Genomic DNA, 19,682 nt, shown 5'->3' with positions numbered 1-19,682 from the left:
GTCATTCTCCATCCAGCTTTGTTCCTTTGCTGGGGAGGAGCTGCGGTCCTCTGGAGGATAAGAGGGGTTCTGGTTTTTAGAATTTTCAGCTTTTCTATTCTGGTTTTTCCCCATCTTTGTGGTTTTATCTACCTTTGGTCTTTGATGATGGTGACCTACAGATGGGGTTTTGGTGTGGATGTCCTTTTTGTTGATGTTGATGCTATTCCTTTCTGTTTGTTAGTTTTCCTTCTAACAGTCAGGACCCTCAGCTGCATGTCTGTTGGAGTTTGCTGGAGGTCCACTCCAGACCCTGTTTGCCTGGGTATCACCAGTGGAGGCTGCAGAACAGCAAATACTGCAGAACAGCAAATGTTGCTGCCTGGTCCTTGCCCTGGAAGCTTTGTCTCAGAGGGGCACCTGGCTGTATGAGGTGTCAGTCAGCCGCTACTGGGAGGTGTTTCCCAGTTAAGCTACTCGTGGGTCAGGGACCCACTTGAGGAGGCAGTTTGTCCTTTCTCAGTTCTCAAATTCTGTGCTGGGAGAACCACTGGTCTCTTCAACACTGTCACACAGGGACATTTAAGTCTGCAAAAGTTTCTGCTGCCTTTTGTTCAGCTATGCCCTGCCCTCAGAGATGGAGTCTACAGAGGCAGGCAGGCCCCATTTAGCTGCGGTGGACTCCACCCAGTTTGACCTTCCCAGCCACTTTGTTTACCTACTCAAGCCTCAGCAATGGCAGACACCCCTCCCTCAGTCCCACTGCCGCCTCACAGTTAGATTTCAGACTGCTGTGCTACCAGTGAGCAAGGCTCCCTGGGCGTGGGACCTGCCGAGCCAGGCACGGGATATAATCTCCTGGTTTGCTGTTTGCTAAGACTGTTGGAAAAGCGCAGTATCAGGGCAGGAGTGTCCCAATTTTCCAGGTACTGTCTGTCACGGCTTCCCTTGGGTAGGAAAGGGCATTCCCCGACTCCCTGTGCATCCCGGGTGAGGCGATGCCCTGCCCTGCCTCAGCTCACACTCCGTGGGCTGCACCCACTGTCCAACCAGTCCAATGAACCCAGTACTTCAGTTGGAAATGCAGAAATCACCTGTCTTCTGTGTTGCTCACGCTGGGAGCTATAGACTGGAGCTGTTCCTATTTGGCCATCTGGGAACGAAAATAGCCATTATCTTCATTTAGGGTGAGTATTACTCATAATTTTTTTCTTTCTGTCTCTATTCTGTTAGTTACAAGTACTATTGAATCTTTATTCTAGGTATCTCTTAAATCTGTCCAACCCAATGCACAGCCCTAGCTGAGTGTCCGTTTTCTTCATCTGGACCAATGCAACCACTCTGTCACTCACAAGCCTGTAGTCTTGCTCCTCTGATCCAATCTCTTCATCACAAATCTTTCTCTAATGAGAATTTGAATATTTAATTTCTTTACTTAAAACCCTAAAACTCTCATGATTGAACCTAACTCTAATATGGTTTAGAAGCCTCTCAACATTTCTTTCTCCTTCTTTATTCCTTATTCCTCAATTATCTGGCTAAGTCTGGCCCGTCACTGAAGGTTTCGGTCATTTGCATTTTTCCGCAAGATCTGTGAGGATAGAAATTGTGCTTGTACTCTGTTCATCAATCTATCCCAGGTGCCTGGCACTAGGTAGATGCTCAGTAAATATTTGCTAAATGAATATAGGAGTGATCTGGCACAGCTACATTTCTAGTCATTTCTGTTGCCTGTATCCCCTCAACTTAAACTTTATGATCCAGTTATATTGAATTTATTTTCAGTTTTCTAAAGTCATGCCCTGTCTTGTCTCTAGTCCTTTACACATGCTTTTCCCCTGCCAGGAAAACCTTGAACTCTGCCTAGGTGCTTTTATAATATAGTTTTTTATTCCAGCACTTATCAAACTGTTTGGAAGGTTCTAATGCACAAGTCTTTATTTTCCCTAGGCATGTTCTCCATGAACATGAGAACTATATTTTTCCTTGTTTAATCTCCAACATCTAGCAGAGTAGTAATCTGTGTTATATGCCTAATATACATTTCTGAGTGCAATAAATGAAAGAGTGAGGAAACAAATTAATATATGGAAGAAATGCATATAAGATTAAAAAATATGTTAAGGTTATCTACAGTATGATGAAAATGATGATATATTTACATAGGAAAAAAGTCTGAAAAGGTTCTAAAATGTCAGCATGACCAGGTGAGTGATTAGACTGGGGTGATTTATTTTCCTACCTGTATTTCTAAGTTTCTTTAATGTACATTATTAATTTTATAATATTTCAAAATATCTGGAAAACTGAAGAAAAGCACAATATGACTGGTGAATGCACCAATATCATTAAATATGTTGATGCTCTTAATGAATAGACATATTTATAATTGCCTTTACAATTTCTGTTAAATGAGAGAACATCTGGGAGTTATCTGAAAAAAAAAAAAAAAAAAACAAGGTAGGAAATCAAAGTCTACATATGTAGATTTCAATTTTATTTTCTTTTTCTGCTAGGTATATGAGTTTGAGATTATATCTGTCCTTCACTTGTGCAAACAGGCAGAGTTAGACAACAAACAACCTCCTTGTCAAACAGAAAGGAATAAACACACTAGATTGCACAAGCAGAACCTGACTTCCCTTCAGGCTGATCCATGTACTTAATGAAGGACACGTGAAAACTCATCCAGGAACTCGACAAGTCTGTACAGTTCATCCTATGTGAACCTGACTTAAATATCTTTGTATGATTTGATGAGTTATTTGCCTGTGGGCTCTTCTAAGAATGATCTGAAAATACGAGTTATCTACTCATGTACAATCCACCAAAATCTTAACATCTTGAGATATCCCCTTTTATTCCTGTAGGGATATTCCAGAAGCCAGAATGACTTTATCTGCTTAAGAACATGGATAATATCAATGAGACAGAAAGAGCCAGATAAAGGTTTTCAGGCTGTTATACAGCATGCCTCCTTCTCAAGATACTTAATTTATTTTAGAAAATATGTTTATAAATATGTCAACTAGGATATGAGTTCTTATCCAATTTGATTCAAAACAGACAGATTTATATGAAATTTTCACTCTCTTGTTCTCTTAGGGTTTTATAATTCAGTGCCAATTATTGGCTGGGATCCAAATCTTTCTCTCTGCCTATGTCATGTACTAGACTAGTTGGTTAAGCATATGCAAACATAAAATACCCCTCTTTTTTAAAAGTGAGCATCCAGCCACACTTTTATAACCGTTACACACATTAATAACCATTTGTTAGTAAACACTAAGTGGTTTTTGACAAAAAAGCTATTTTTAACCACTTTAAATATTTTGAAATGAATTACTGCTCCAATGGAGGAATGTAGAAGTTTAAGTGAACTTAGAAAGGAATGTGGCATTTTAAACGGGTACATTCCTTCTTTCATGATTTAGGTGGCCTTTAGATAGAATGTAGGTCACAATAAGAAAAAACACTGCATTTTTACTTAAACAATAATTAAGTTCTAGCCTTCCTCGTAACTTGACCTTGGACAAGTCACTTAATACAGAGTCTGCTGTGTTCACCTTTAAAATGGGACAGTGACATCTATTTTTCTCACTTTACAGGATGAATGCAAGGATAAGTGAATTATTGTAGGCGAAAGTGCTTGGCAAGTAGTTAAGCCCTATAAAAATTTCAAGGCAGACATGATGTTAGGTATGTCAACAATAGCTTGTTTGGATTTCTTCAGCTGGATTTTTTGCTTTGCCAGCTTATTTTGGCTCAAGCAATAATTAACCTAGACCTTAACAAGAGAGTTGGACTTGGAATAAAGACCACAAAACAGATAAGCAGATACGTATTCCAAGTCTTTAATGGTCAGAAATAGCTGCCACCTGGCTAGTTCCAGGACATTTATTACTCCATCTTGGACATGGCTGGAAATAGGTTACCTTAGATTCCCATCCACCCACTGTCTTTGTGGGGGATAGCATGAAGAATTCTATATGTGCCTATATACTAGATACCAAGCAGCCTTATAAAAATGGCTTGGGGTTTTATATTTGACATATATGCCATATATATGTATGTCATATGTATCATATATATGATATATAGTTTGGCTCTGTGTTCCCACCTAAATATCATTTCAAATTGTAATCTCCACATGTCAAAAGAGGGACCTGTAATACCCACATGTGGAACTGGGGAAGTAATTGGATTATAGGAGTGGTTTTTCCCATGCTGTTCTCGTGATAGTGAGAGAATTCTCATGAGATCTGATGGTCTTATAAGTGACAGTTTTTCCTGCACCCTCACACTCTCTTATCTCTCACCTGCCACCATGTAAGATGTGCTTTTGCTTTTCCTCTCCTTCTACCATGATTGTAAGTTTCCTGAGGCCTCTCCAGCCATGCAGAGCTGTGAGTAAATTAAATCTTCTTCCTTTACAAATTATCTAGTCTTGGGTATTTCTTTATAGTAGTGTGAGAATGGACTAATACAGCATATCTATCTATCTGTCTCCTGAACCTTACATTCCTTTAGATATTGACATTCCACTAGATAAATATGATAGATGTTATACCCGTTTTATCGCTAAGGAAATCCAGACAGTAGAAAAGTGACTGCTCTAAGACACCAAGTCAGTTGTTTATTTTTGTTGTAGATGATCTTGGGTAAAATGGAGGGAGGATTAGACTTCAAACTCCTAAATTAAAATAAATTTTTTTATCTCACACTGTATTACAGCTTTGTGATTTTGCAATATTTTCACACATTTTTTACTGTGGCTGTCCCTTTTACCTGTCTTATCTAACTCCCTTCCTTACCAAATACCTCTTTTCCAGCAGCAGGAACATTACCTTCTCAGAGAAACATTCCTACCTGTGGTTAGGCCTCCTACCTGCACTCATCCTTCGAATGAAAGCCTTGATCATATACTATTGTTTGTTGGTTTGCTTCTGACTCACCCACTGCTCTGTGAAAGCGTTGATCATTCGTAGAACAAAATGCATAGTGCATAAATAAATGAAGTTTCCATGTTACAAGTAACAATGTAGATTTGGTTCTAAAGACCTAGCTATAGTTTCTGCTAAATTACCAACACTGGTTAGCTCTTCTTTTCCCAACATTTGTGGATATTCCCAAATTTTTACATACTCACTGTTGTCTTCAGTAATAATCTTAACATAAGCAGGAGGGGTTTTCAAGGAGTTTTAGCCTGATTATCTATATTTTACCTTCACCTTTGTCATTTAGACTGGCTCCCGAATTATGATTATGATTGGACAGGGTTTTTTTTTTTTTTTTTTTTTTTTTTTCTTGAGACGGAGTCTCGCTCTGTCGCCCAGGCTGGAATGCAGTGGCGCGATCTCGGCTCACTGCAAGCTCCGCCTCCCGGGTTCACGCCATTCTCCTGCCTCAGCCTCTCCGAGTAGCTGGGACTACAGGCGCCCGCCACCACGCCCGGCTAATTTTTTGTATTTTTAGTAGAGACGGGATTTCACCGTGGTCTCAATCTCCTGACCTCATGATCCGCCCGCCTTGGCCTCCCAAAGTGCTGGAATTACAAGCGTGAGCCACCACGCCCGGCCTGGACAGGGTTTTTTTCTGTCTGTTTTCTTGAGGTTCAATCCCCAACTTAAATATTGTACCCAAATTTTTACTTCTGTATGCCTGTGCCAGAATCCTGGTTGGCATGCCAGTTTCCTCTCACTGTATTCTCTCTGATAACTTTTTTTTTTTTTTTTTTTTGAGACGGAATCTCGTTCTGTCGCCCAGGCTGGAGGGCAGTGGCGTGATCTCGGCTCACTGCCAGCTCTGCCTCCTGGGTTCACGCCATTCTCTTGCCTCAGCCTCCTGAGTAGCTGGGACTACAGGCGCCCACCACCACGCCTGGCTAATTTTTTGTATTTTTAGTAGAGATAGGATTTCACCGTGTTAGCCAGGATGGTTTCAATCTCCTGACCTTGTGATCCACCTGCCTCGGCCTCCCAAAGTGCTGAGATTACAGATGTGAGCAACGGCGCCCAGCCAAACATTTTTTTAATATTCTAAAATTCTTCCAGGAATTTCCCCACTTTTGGATAATATTTTTTTCCTCTCACTCAAGCCTAGTGGTCATGGGCTTTGCTTTCTAAGAAAATATTTTCCTAATGCTGATTGTGTCTCTTCCTTTAGGCATTTTAAAATCTAATTTATGCATGGATTCTCTGTCATCAATTTTATATTGACTAATTTGTATTGAACTTCTTGAATGTCTTCCCTTCTATTCCATGCGTTAACTTTTTGCCTAGACTATCTTTGGTCAGTGAATGAAAATAACCACACTGATCTTTAGAGCCAAAACTCAAGATTCATCTTCCCAGGAATGTTTCACAATTCACACACTGACTTTTAACTGTATCCTTTGTCCTCAGGACTTTATTTCTTCCACCTAGATCCTTGGACTTGGCCTGGCAAGTTTAGCTTACTTCTAAATTCTCTTCACCCCAGCCATAACACATTCATATACAGCAGTACATCCACTTATGGAGCATGCATAGAACGAATAGCCTACTTATGACAACGGGAGAGAAATAATATAAAAATGTAGGAAAGTTTCAGAGAATCTCCTTCATTTTTAAGTATGTCTGAGATCAAATAATCCCATCAAATAGTCTCATCAGTGTGATTAGCAAAATTCATAAAAATAATACTTCATTGGACAATTTAGGTCAGTCATGTAAATTGATATCTTTCAATTATTCAAATAGTGTAAATGTACTATGAAATAATTATCAGAGGGCAGTTGAATAGTTTTACTAGATTCAGGAAAATAAATTGTCGATATGACATTAAAATACATATCTAAAATAATTATTTGGTATTAAGTGTATTCTGTACCTACATCAGTGAAGCAAATGAATTCACATAATCTTTTCAATTACAAAGGTACATTTTTACACATGTAAATACCCCTTTTGAGTCATCGTAGAGAAATAAAATGTATTTTTTGTGGTTAACTTAAATTTATATTTCTATTTTAGGAATTTGTTTAATTCTATAAGCTTCTATAATTTTTCTTATCTAAGGCTAAACTGTTTTCTGGGTAGTTCACAATTCTGATGTAAAAACTGGAGATTTAGTCTCAACAACTATCATAATTTATTTTCATTTCCAAGAGCAGAGTGGTAGTTTTCTCCTAGGATAACTATGAGATAATGAAGAAGAACACCACTTTTTTTTTTTATAATCCTGTTTAATGGTATAAGTGTGGAAAGACTTTTTTTTTTTTTTTTTTTTTTTTGAGACAGAGTCTCGCTGTTTCACCCAGGCTGGAGTGCAGTGGCGCAATCTCGGCTCACTGCAGGCTCTGCCCCCCGGGGTTCACGCCGTTCTCCTGCCTCAGCCTCCTGCATAGCTGGGACTACAGGCGCCCGCCACCTCGCCCGGCTAATTTTTTGTATTTTTAGTAGAGATGGGGTTTCACCGTGTTAGCCAGGATGGTCTCGATCTCCTGACCTCGTGATCCGCCCGCCTCGGCCTCCCAAAGTGCTGGGATTACAGGCATGAGCCACCGCGCCTGGCCGGAAAGACGTTTTATATATCATGTACTTCAAATGGTCTTCGTGGTCATCCTCTTTTACAAGAATATTTTCTATTGCCAAGAGAAATGTAATAAAAGTAAACATAATATTATTCAAAATAATGTGCCTGCTTTGCCACTGGATTCATGACAAGAAGTCAGTTAGTATTTACTTTATTTTTCTTCTTAATGGGTAGATAAAATCTGAAGCCACGTAAGATAATGCAAAAATTAACATGTTTATTTACTCCTAGTGTGCTTCTTTAGTTTGTTTTTAAAATTCCTTTGGAAGACCGGTACTTGGGAAAGTTAAAACTCAGGAGTGGTGAATTCTATAAAGAAGCAATTGTGTAGGTATCCCTAAACAATTTCATGTTTCTCACAAAAAAATTAGCCAGGTGTGGTGGGGGGCACCTGTAATCCCAGCTACTCAGGAGGCTGAGGCAGGAAAATCGCTTGAACCAGGGAGGTGGCTGTTGCAGTGAACTGAGATCGTGCCATTGCACTCCAGCCTGGGCAACAAGAATGAGACTCAGTCTCAAAATAGTGATAATAATAATAATAATTTCATGTTTCTGTAAGATTTTCCAATCATTTACCAATTAGAGCATTTAAGGATTATTTTAAATTTAAGAACTCAGCATATTTTAGCTTTATCTTAGTTGAATAGTTTTCATTGCCTTTGTATTTTCTTGCAGGGTACAGGATTTTTTTTTTTTTTTTTTTTTGAGACGGAGTCTTGCTCTGTTGCCCAGCCTGGAGTGCAGTGGCGCGGTCTCCACTCACTGCAACCTCCACCTCCCAGGTTCATGCCATTCTCCTGCCTCAGCTTCCTGAGTAGCTGGGACTACAGGTGCCTGCCACCATGCCTGGCTAATTTTCTTAAATTTTTTTAGTAGACACGGGGTTTCGCTGTGTTAGCCAGGATGGTCTCGATCTCCTGACCTTGTGGTCTGCCTCGGCCTCCCAAATTGCTGGGATTACAGGTGTGAGTCACTGTGCCCAGCCTCTTGCAGGGTACAGATATTTAAAATATTAACTTATTTTAATCTCTCAGTGATGTCTTTATACAGTTTTTTCTTTTGCTGACAAAATAATCATTTGTTTCCAGATATGATAAACAGCCTATAAATTCCTCTGACCTTCAAAATTTTTCTTGAACTTTTGACTCTAGCTGGGGTGTATTTGGTTTGGTTTTCAAGATATGTTTCCAAGTTTTCTTTCCAAATTGCTATTTAGTTATGTTACTCTGTTTCCATTAGTTATTATATTTAAAATAATCCTTTTAATTCTCTTGTTTTACAAACATAGGGATGTTACTAGAGTTTATATTTCTGGAAATTAAACATGACATACATACTCAATAATAAATAATGTACATGTAAGTATGTACCGTACTACTAATCCAAAATCCTGTTTGAGGAAACTTTGAAGTGACAGGTATATTCATCTTTAATCTCTCTACCCTGCCACTATCCTCCAGAAGTTAATTATCCTCTTATTTTTAAAATAATTTTATGTCAATATTTTTCAGTTTTGCAATTTTTTTTTGAAATTTACATAGAGTAGTAATATGTGTTATATTGTCATCCTTTTTTTACACATTATTTTTATAAGAGTCTTCTATGTGATAAGGAAAGTTGTAGTTCACCAATTTTCACTGTTCTTTAAAATTATATTGCATGAATGATACCAAAATATGCTTACTCATTTCCATGTCTATGGTCATTAGCTTTGTTTTCAGGATTTTGCATTCATATAATGCTGCTATGAAAGTTATCTCTCCAATAACGTTTTTAGACATGTGGAACTCTTTCTTGGCTTTTCGTTTGTTCAAATATCCATATTTTTATGTTATGCTTATATTGAATACCAAGAGGCGTTTTGAAGACAACTAGAATAGTTTAAGATACATTCTTATAACCTATGTGATCATTATATTAAATTACATTTGAAACCGTAGCATAAAAAGCATTGTATCTGGCATAAAAATACAAAGGGATTTTGTTTATTGAGAGAAAAGATAAACTATATACTAGAACTAAAAGCTTTATAAAATATTTAATGAAAAATTCTGTAGTAATTTTATGTAAGGTTTTTTAAACAATTTAATTTATCTTTTCTGGCTTTTTTTCTTTTTTCTTTTCCTCCTTCTTTTTAAAAATTCTTAAATTATTTTTTATTTTTATTACGGACAGGGTCTTGCTTTGTTACCTGGGGTAGTCTAGTCTCAAGCTCTTGGCTTCAAGCCATTCTCCTGCCTTGGCTTTCAATGTGTTGGGATTACAGGCATGAGCCACCATGCCAACCTGATTTATCTTTTCTGAATTGATAGCTGGGTGCCAATAATAAACTTTAGAGTACAAATCTCTGATGAAAATCAAGACCTGGTTACTAGTTTTTTATTCCTTGCTTTTTTTTCTTAGAGACTAATATTAGCTTGAGATATCCACCTCCCAAAGTCATCAGCAATGCAATAACGCTTTAAAATCATTTTCCTCTTTGCAATGTCATGTTATTTTCCTAGTACCTTTCATTAGTGAAGTTACATAGCTCACTCCAGAACAAAGGCAAGACTGAGGCAGAGTGATTGTTCCATGGCTAAATAGTAAATCTGCAGTATAGTTTGGAAAAATGTTTGTATTTTTGAAGCTAGATTTTAAGTAATAGATTATTGATATTGGAATGTGAAGGAAAAAGCAGATTGGCATATTTATTGCATACCATTTCCCAATGGAAATAAAGTATAGATTGATAATATGGCATAATCAGTAAATAAGTAGACAAATGTTAGAAGAGACAGTTTATACATAGGAAATGATTGTATGAATCTGTAGGTTAAGAGCATGGATTTTGGCCAGTTTTACCTCAGATGAGCCCTGACTCTTTGCTTACAGACTGTGTAAAGTTGGGCAAATTACAAAGTCACTCTAGACTAAGTTGCTTCAGCTATGAACTGGGAATAAAAATAGAACTCACTTCATATAGTTGCTCCAGGATTAAGTGAGATTATATCCCAAAATCGTCATTGTTATGTCTGAAATCTGTAAGTACTAAACACATGTTAACTTTTATTAAGAGGATTTCTAGGAAAAATGCCATCCCCTTGTGAAGTGTAGTGAAAATGGGACACTCCTATATCACTATATCAGTGAAAATTCATCTGTTCCTTTTGGAAAAATCATGATATTAACTTTCAAAAGACATAAAATTGTTAAGTGGCCTTTTTTTCCTCTAAAACAATACTTGTAGACAATAGCTCTACAGATAACATCAGCTGCATGCAAATTTTCCAGTTTTAAGGTCTGCCAATTTAAGGTTCTCTCCTTATCAGAGTGCTACGTAGAAACTGAAAGAGCCAATAATAAATCTATTTAACTGGATAAAATGATTCGTAACCATTAAACAATGACTATGAAGATGATGAGAAGACATAAAACTGTTTACAGCAGAAGTGAAAAAATCAGGTAAGACATTTGTGTGTGTGTGTGTGTGTGTGTGTGTGTGTGTACTATGTAAAAACATTGCACTAGAAGGGACCGTGGTGTCCTGTTTACACAGTGACTGTAAATAAGCATTGATGGGGTATTACAGTGGCAGCCCACTGACTTAATTCAAAGCATTCTTCGCATCTAACAAAAACAAGTGCAGTACCTCGCATTGCCTCCTGTGAGTTTCTTATTACTTTTAGAAGTAGCAAGTGAAAATTTCCCAAGGGCCTAATTTAGTTCACATTAACTCGGCTTTAACTCTTCTCATAGCTGTCCCAGTCAGCGCTCATTCTTTGTGTATTTATCTACATGTTTCATCAAGCATGTGGCGGTAACAAGTTAAATATAAAGTCCTCCAAAGAAAAAAATAAAGAGATGTCAATGTTTAAGTGTCCTTTCTGAGCAGCACAGCTTCATAATTGTGCATGGAGTACAAAGAGATTCTGTCTTGTCTTTAAATTGTTCAGCAGCCAGACAAACTTGTTTTTATATAACAGGATTAATGGTACGACTACAAGTACAAACCCAGTTTGTGGGTCCAAACAAGATATGAGTTCGCAAAGATGCAAGGACATGAGAATGAGCTTGCTGGTGATATTCAGAGTCCAGCAGTAAAATGACAGATGATATTACACGTAGTTAGAATCCCTACACCCCAAAACTCCAAACTTCTTTTTTCTCCATAGAAAATAAAACTTTATAAGGAATGTAATTTGCGAGAGATATGTATATATGTGTGTATATATACACATATGTACACAAACACATGTAGATACACATATGAGGACTACATATATATATGTATATATATACATGTATATATATAATACAAAGCCTGTATGGACTTGCTTCATTTCATCTTCTAATTCAGACTGTCTTAACTTTTCTCCACCAAAAAGTGTAAGTCACTAATGTGGACTATGTACTGAATGACTTTTCAGTTGGCAGTGTCTAAAGATTTATTATTCAATCACACAAAAAACCTTTACACTTTAATAGTGCTACATTCTGTGATTACACAAAGGTGTGTAGAAGATGGAATGGTACACAGGTAATACCTTCTAACGTAATGCAGAGCTCTACATATTATCAACTAAAGATGTTGATGTACACGTATTAAATGTAAAGATGTGATTGACAGCAAAAGTCAGTTTTTAGTTCACTTAAAAAATAAAATCAAATGTATATCATTGTAGTTAAATGTTTGTTATTTGTATATGATAGTTACTATAATATATAAAATGGTTCATGTTACCAAAGGAAAAAATATTGCACTTTAATTTATTCTTGTCGTTCTTCCTGTCTGCAAATACCGTCCCATTTACTTCACATGCTGTAGACTATGGAGGAATCTGAAATAGATACTAAAAAGAGTCAAATACTGCTAATGAAAAAGTATTGTCACCAAGTGTGTAAGGATGATGCCTGGCAGAGTATTGGACTATATTTATAAAGAAACCATTTGAAGAGTCTGTCAATTCTGCCACAACAGGTCCCCAAAGCAACAGGAAAATTAGTTATCTCCAGCTCCACTTTCCAGTGCTTGTTTTTAAGAAATTTATGGTAGCAGAAAATAATTGGAAATAACTGACCACATATTTTCAGTTCATTCACTTGGCATTTGTACCTATAAAGTAAAAATAATTTAAAATTGCTAAGTCATTATTTTATCTAAAAAGTTTATTAAAGGAAATCTGTTTCAATATACTGTCAAAATATATCAAAAGACTGTCGAATTTATTTGTCCAATATGTATTAAGACCTACCTTGTGCTTGGCACTGGTCTCAGACCTAGGGTTAAATAAAAATAAGAAATTATCTCTTCTTCAGAAACTTACAAGCTACTATGACTTTATGAAATATAATTCTATATTAAAGAATTTATCTGGCCGGAAGACCATCCTGGCTAACATGGTGAAACCTCATCTCTACTAAAAATACAAAAAATTAACCGGGAGTGGTGGTGGGTGCCTGTCATCCCAGCTACTTGGGAGGCAAGGCAGGAGATTCGCTTGAACCCGGGATTGCTCCATTGCACTCCAGCCTGGGTGACAGAGCAAGAATTTATCTTCTAATTAATGTACCAAACATTTTAAAATAATAGTATTTTAGCTTCTTTCTGTTTTTCTCTCCACAAACAACCACATTTCTCTTGGCACTTACTCACACCGCATGTTGAGAAGATGACTGGATAAGAAAGTGAGTCATTTAAACAAACAAAGCTTCAGTTGTAATTCACAGATGTCAAATCAAGAAGATAATTCTGAGAAAAGTTGAAGGCTAAAGAAGAACTAGCAGAAGAATTCAGTTTTCCTGATTTTCCGATTATTTGGGATATGGCCTAGGTCATGAAAACAAATCCAGGGTTGGCAAGGCAACAAATAAAAGCACATTTTTTTGGGTAACATTAGAGTCAAAAGTAAAATAAGAATTTGTAAATAGCAACTTAGATGATCTGAGTTACCCCAGCTGGTATGTGGGAATAACCATATACATGCACAAATGTGGCATTCTCTGAATATTATGAGGGCATGTATATTTTTGAAGACATACCTGTTATCCCTATTACTAAAATTTGCCTATTAGACTCCAAATTACAGTTGTCAGCTGCCGCTTCACCAATAGCTCAAATAGATGAGAGCTACACAAAACATACTACTTACTCAACCACAATTTACCTGTCTTGCCTTCTCTTATTGGTGTTGTCTTTTTAAATAAAAATAGAGCAATACTTACAGGTAACATGCCAACATTTTCACTCGATATAATTCTTCTCTTTTGTGGTGATGAAAATTTAATATAGGTATGATTATTTAAATGCTTCGTTCACGCATATGACGTGGAGTCAATTATTATATAGACGTTTACCTGTGGTTTAGAATAGTTCTATCAGATAAGACCAAATACAGAAGGAACAATTTGGGAATAAATGAGATCATTGTCATGGGACACATTCAATGTTGTGGCCATGTATTCTCTTTCCCCCACTTTTCGTCAGAAGTCTGGATTTATCATGAGGAATCCATATAGTTCTAGAAAAGCTGACTTTAATCCTGTTCTGAGAGTAGGAGCACATGATCAAGGCTACATCAATAGGTGATTCAGCCCCTGGGCCACATTAAGTGGTTCTTGAGTGAGCATGTGATTTAAGGTAGCATATCCTAGCAAAACTGGGCCTTTGCTTGGGTTGTCAGGACAGAGTTCTTCCTGTAGGTGAAGAAGGTGGCATGTGACTCTGGGGGCTGTTGGCTCTCTTCCAACCATGAGAGGGGTTGCCTTTAGGAGGATTTAACATCATGAAGGACCAAATAGAGACATGGATAGAAGGTAGACCATAATGGCCTTTTTTGCCATTCAATTAAGACTTCCTTGAAATTGATTCTACTTCTGAACTTCAGCATCGCGAACCAATAAGTTACTTTTATTATTTAAGTTAATTTTAAGTTGAGTTTCTCTTAGATGCACTTAAAAAGCTCTTTAATGGATACATTAAAACATATGCTGAGTAATATCGTTAAAGACATGATAGCAAAGGGATTCAGACTGTAGACTAGTAGTTGAACTGGATGATCTTTACGAATACTTTCAACTTTGCAATTTTAATATGAGATGAACCCAGGTTTCTGTACTCCATTACCTCCTCATGGGTCTAAAAATATTAAGATCTTCCAAAGCCATATATTTGCTATAAACAATGTGTATTTCAGTACACAAACTTTAGGACTATACAGTTCTCAGCTTAGTTTCATTATTGTGAAATGATTACATTTTATTGTTCCCATTAATCTAAGATGGTCCTTGCATAATTCTAATTAGAACACATTTTTCTGAGCATGATTTTTTTCTAAAACAGTCAGTATCTAGAGCAAAAGAGCAAGATTTGGCAGAGACCTAACATAAGATGTAGGCAACACAGGGTTTAGCCAAGTTTTTGCCTTTATATATTGCTCCTCCTTATTTGTTGAAAAAGAAGGCTGGATATATCATTTTTGATCTAAGTACTAAGTATCTCTGCTAAACAGGAACACATCTTTCTCTCTGGAATGAAATTTTGGATTGAAGTTTATTGTAATCCAACCATCTTCAAATAGTGTCCTACATTGAAATTGATATAAAATATGGGGAGTCTGAATGCACCTGGGAATCTTACAGAATAAAGTGATACATGAAGACTACCTCCAGGATTGACTAAAGTCACATCTCTGTGGTGTCACGAGCCAAATTGACTACTTTCTTTATGAAAAAAAGATTCAGCTAGATCTTGGAGATAACCAGAGTACAGAGCACAGTGGTGCCTTCTTAGTCTGTTGCCATCCAATAGGAGGTTGGATTATTCCTGGCATTTAAGAGAAAAAGTCTAATTCCAGGAGAGGGTCATCACCTGAGCTTGTCTGGATGATTTCCAGAGCAGGATACTTGTCTTAAAAAGAACGTCTGTTATCTTCTTCCTGGAAAAAGTGTTTTGGAGCTTCACATTCTTGGCTAATGCGCCTCCATTCCCTTTGAGCATATGTACTTTTCTTCTGTGGATGGTGGTGGCATTTTTCCCTCATTAATTGTATGTTTGTTTTCAGTCTTCCAGAGCAAAAGGAATTACCTAAAAACATATTCAGTATTTACATGTATTTCAGTAAGTGCTTTTTAAAAGATTTTAAACGTCTTTTAGAAATAGACTATTTTGTCTAGTTTTTGTGCTTGATCAGTATGAGTCAGGAGGAGTAAGGGCTGGATTTGGGGAGATGAGTTAATAAACTTCATAGTGCCACCGATGCGAGGCCTGGATTCTCAAAAGTAGAGTTTTATGTAGTTCTCAAGAGTGTAAGTTTTTCTATCCTGACAACCCCCAAAATCATTTTAAATAGTTTCTCAACACCTCTTTTATTTAGCACTTTATTCATTTTCTATAAATAGTTTAAAGACATTAGTAGCATTTACTGTTGTTATTTTATGTTGTTTTATATACACATTGAGAGAACAGAATGGGACCACATTTTAGGTTAAAATTCAGTCTGCAGGCAAAGGCTTCTACTTCTATATGAAATACACTGGAAAATTTAATCTGAGGAAATTTCTTAATGTCAGCAGCTGTCACAAAATGTGTGGCCTGCTTTGGAATCTGGAACAGCTGACGTACTGAAATACTATTTCTTTTTTTATGAGGAAATAAGACTATCAGTGGAATCTGTTTTCTTTGAAGTGCTTCAGCCATTTTATTTCTAATTTCAGATGTCAGCAGCCTGTTTGGGATGACTAAATGAGACAGAGAATATTCCAATGAGCCCTTAGTATCTGAGGTATTCCCCAGATACTTTTTAAGCATAGCTGGGTGGGGAACATCCAATCATTATGCCAGATGCCATAGTGTTCACAGGGAAAACATGCTCCAGGCTTCTGTGAAGGTTACATAGGTTTTCCACAAAATGATTTATTGATGGTTTCCTGGAAGGAACATGGACTCTTCACTCCATCACCTGACACTTTACACCATTTTCCCCAAGCTACACCCTATGCAAGACTAGCCCTTCTCAGTTTTCCCAATGTGTTATTTTCTCCCATTACTCAAATAGCTTAGGAATCTTCATTTCTGGAAGAAGGCTTTCCTGATTAAAAATTGTTAACTATTCAAGGGATGTTTTCCCACAAATGCAGAGGCCTAGACTTCCAAAGTGTACCTGTAGTTTTGTTTTTACATAATAGATCTGTTTTAATTTATATATCTCTTTAAATTATTGACCATGTATGTACACTTTGCGTAGTTGGTCATCTTGTGTGTCTTCTGAATTAAAAAATAACAGTGCAATGAGATGAACCTTGGGATGGAAATTAGAGGATAACCTAGCTTTTGATCCACTTTATGTCCTAAGCTCACAGCAGTGTGGCCAACAGTAGGCTGTGTTTTGGCAGATCTAGAAGAGTCCGATATTGTAACTGCTAAGAATACAGGTTTATTAATACCATATACAAGAATTTTAGTGACTTCAGGTATGTTTCTTACACATCACGCCACTTTACTGATCTGTAAACTGAGTACGGTATGGTGCCTTCAGAGGATTTTTGTGAGGTTAAATGGAAACAGTGCACATAAAGTACTTAGCATAATGTTGACTATTATTAATACAATTATCCAACCTCAAGTCAGTGAAAAAATCTCCTCAAACTACATCACAGTCATCAGTATAAGAAAGTAAATGTCACGAGGTTGCAGGAAAGATTAAAAAAAGCAATGACAGGCCGGGCGCAGTGGCTTATGCCTACAATCCAGCACTTTGGGAGGCCGAGGCAGGCAGATCACAAGGTCAAGAGATCAAGACCATCCTGGCCAACATGGTGAAACCCCCGTGTCTACTAAAAATACAAAAATTAGCTGGGCGTGGTGGCATGCGCCTGTAGTCCCAGCTACTTCGGAGGCTGAGGCAGGAGAATCGCTTGAACCTGGGAGGCAGAGGTTGCAGTGAGCAGAGATCACGCCACTGCACTCCAGCCTGGCGACAGAGTGAGACTCCATCTCAAAAAAAAAAAAAAAAGAACAAGAGTCACTTTTCTTCGAAAAAACTAAAAAAAAAAAAAAAAAAAAAGTTTGGAATAGCCCGGGCTATTGGTGGTTCATGCCTGTAATTCCAGCACTTTGAGAGGCTGAGGTAGGTAGATCCTTTGGGCCCAGGAGTTCAAGACCAGCCTGGCCAACATGGCAAAACTCCGTCTCTACAAAAAATACAAAAATTAGCTAGGAGTGTTGGCGGGTGCCTGTAGTCCCAGCTACTTGCAGGGGCTGAGGCATGAGAATCACTTGAACCTGGGAGGTTGAAGCTGCAGTGAGCCGAGATCATGCCACTGCACTTCATCCTGGGTGACAGAAGGAGATCATCTGAGAAAAAAAGAAAAAAAAAAGAAAAGAAAATGTGTGGAGTAGACACACATATGTGCACTCATATGATATCTATGATTACTGTGTGAAAAATCAGTATTTTTAAAGCATGATCCTTATGAAAATACTTTGTAAAATATAAAATGATATATAAATAATTATATAAATAATCAATGTTGTTTCTATTATTTTCACATTCACCATTACCATTCCCAACAAAAAGAACCCCATGACATGGGGTAAGAAGATCAGGTACAATAAAAGGCAGAATCCATAGAGGGAGGGTTTCAAAAAATAAAAGCAGTTATTTAATATTATCTGAGACATTAAGTAATCTGAGAACAAAAACATTGATGTCATTATGAAAATATTTGTTCATTTTTATGAGACTTTTGAATACTCTCTATAAGATAAAGTATTCTTAGATATTGTGAGTAAAATGAGACGTGAGAAATTGTTTCAAATGGTAAAATAGTATTGAAAAGTGAGATGGCAAGAAAAACAGAGGGAAAACATAAAAATCTGTGAAAATAATTCCTCTAAGCTTTATTATTTTTGAAAGAATAAAGGGATGTGTTTTTTTGTTCCCCACAAGTATTCCTGATCATGTGTCATCTATATTCTAAAACAGGGCAAGAAAGGTGAGATGGAAATGAGAATAATAAGTGATGTAAAAGAAAGGTACTGTCCTTAGGGTGCCTACACATAAAAATCTGAGAATTAAGAAAAACTTTTTTTTAAAAGGGAAAAAAAAAGTGGGTGTTGGGAAGAAGAAAAAAGGAGGAAAAAAGGTGAGTATGAGGGAGGAAGAAGGAAAGTTAGAAGGAAGAATGGAATCAAACCTTACAGGGTTGAGTAAAAAACAAATTTGATAAAACTAACATAGGAGTTTGAAAGGGAAAAGGATAGGCTCTTTCCTTTATAAAATGAAATAGGAAATGGATGAAGCAAATGTTCATATAAGCAATGTCGGCATTCCATTTGCCTTCTCAGACTCAAAATTCCTGTTGCAGTATAAAAATCTCTAAATATATTTTACTGTCTACATGCAAGAACATTGGTTAGTTTCACACTTTATCTGAGAAAGATGCATATCTTTCATGACATCAGTTAATTTGCAGTTGAACATTTTAACCTGATAATCATTTCTTACAGTTGCTCTGCACCAAGCACTGTTCAAGACAATCATACACTGACTGATAAGAAATAAAACAGAAGATTGACAGAATCTGCCTGGTCTTGTGCAGCCCAAGTGTCTAGAGGGAGGGCCGGGGTGTGGACTACTGATTTCATGATGGGAATGGTGTGATAAATGCCATCACAGCAGCACTAGCTGGAGTAATAAAAGCACAGTGTAGAATGAGAGTAATTCTGCCTGCCCATGAGTTTTTCAGCAAAGGCTCCTTGCAAAACTACACCAAACTCATTTTTCTTCCAGGACAGAATTTCAATCAACTGAAGCTGAGAGTTTAGCTTTGGTTCAGAATGCATTTCTCCCCACCTCTTTTTTTTTTTCCAAAATAGAGGTGCTCTAATGCTAAAGACTATTTTTCATACGGAAGTCCCATATCCCCAACCTTTAGCCTTGAATTAAGAAACACTTACAAAGATGATCAGTTTGAAGCAAAATGAAATCTAAGTATTCAATCACTCATTCTTCAGTTATTTCCACTTGCATTGATTGAACTGATTAAGATTGCCCCAGTCATTGCACATAAGTGAAGGTAGTGCAGAGGTTTCCCAGCATTTTCTTTTTTTCTTTTTAATTGTAATAAATATCACTTACTCTTATTAC

Source organism: Symphalangus syndactylus, chromosome 3, assembly GCF_028878055.3.
Source record: "Symphalangus syndactylus isolate Jambi chromosome 3, NHGRI_mSymSyn1-v2.1_pri, whole genome shotgun sequence".
In the NCBI taxonomy this organism is placed as follows: domain Eukaryota; kingdom Metazoa; phylum Chordata; class Mammalia; order Primates; family Hylobatidae; genus Symphalangus; species Symphalangus syndactylus.
The sequence above is the reverse complement of the archived record's forward strand: the minus strand, read 5'-3'. Positions refer to the sequence as shown.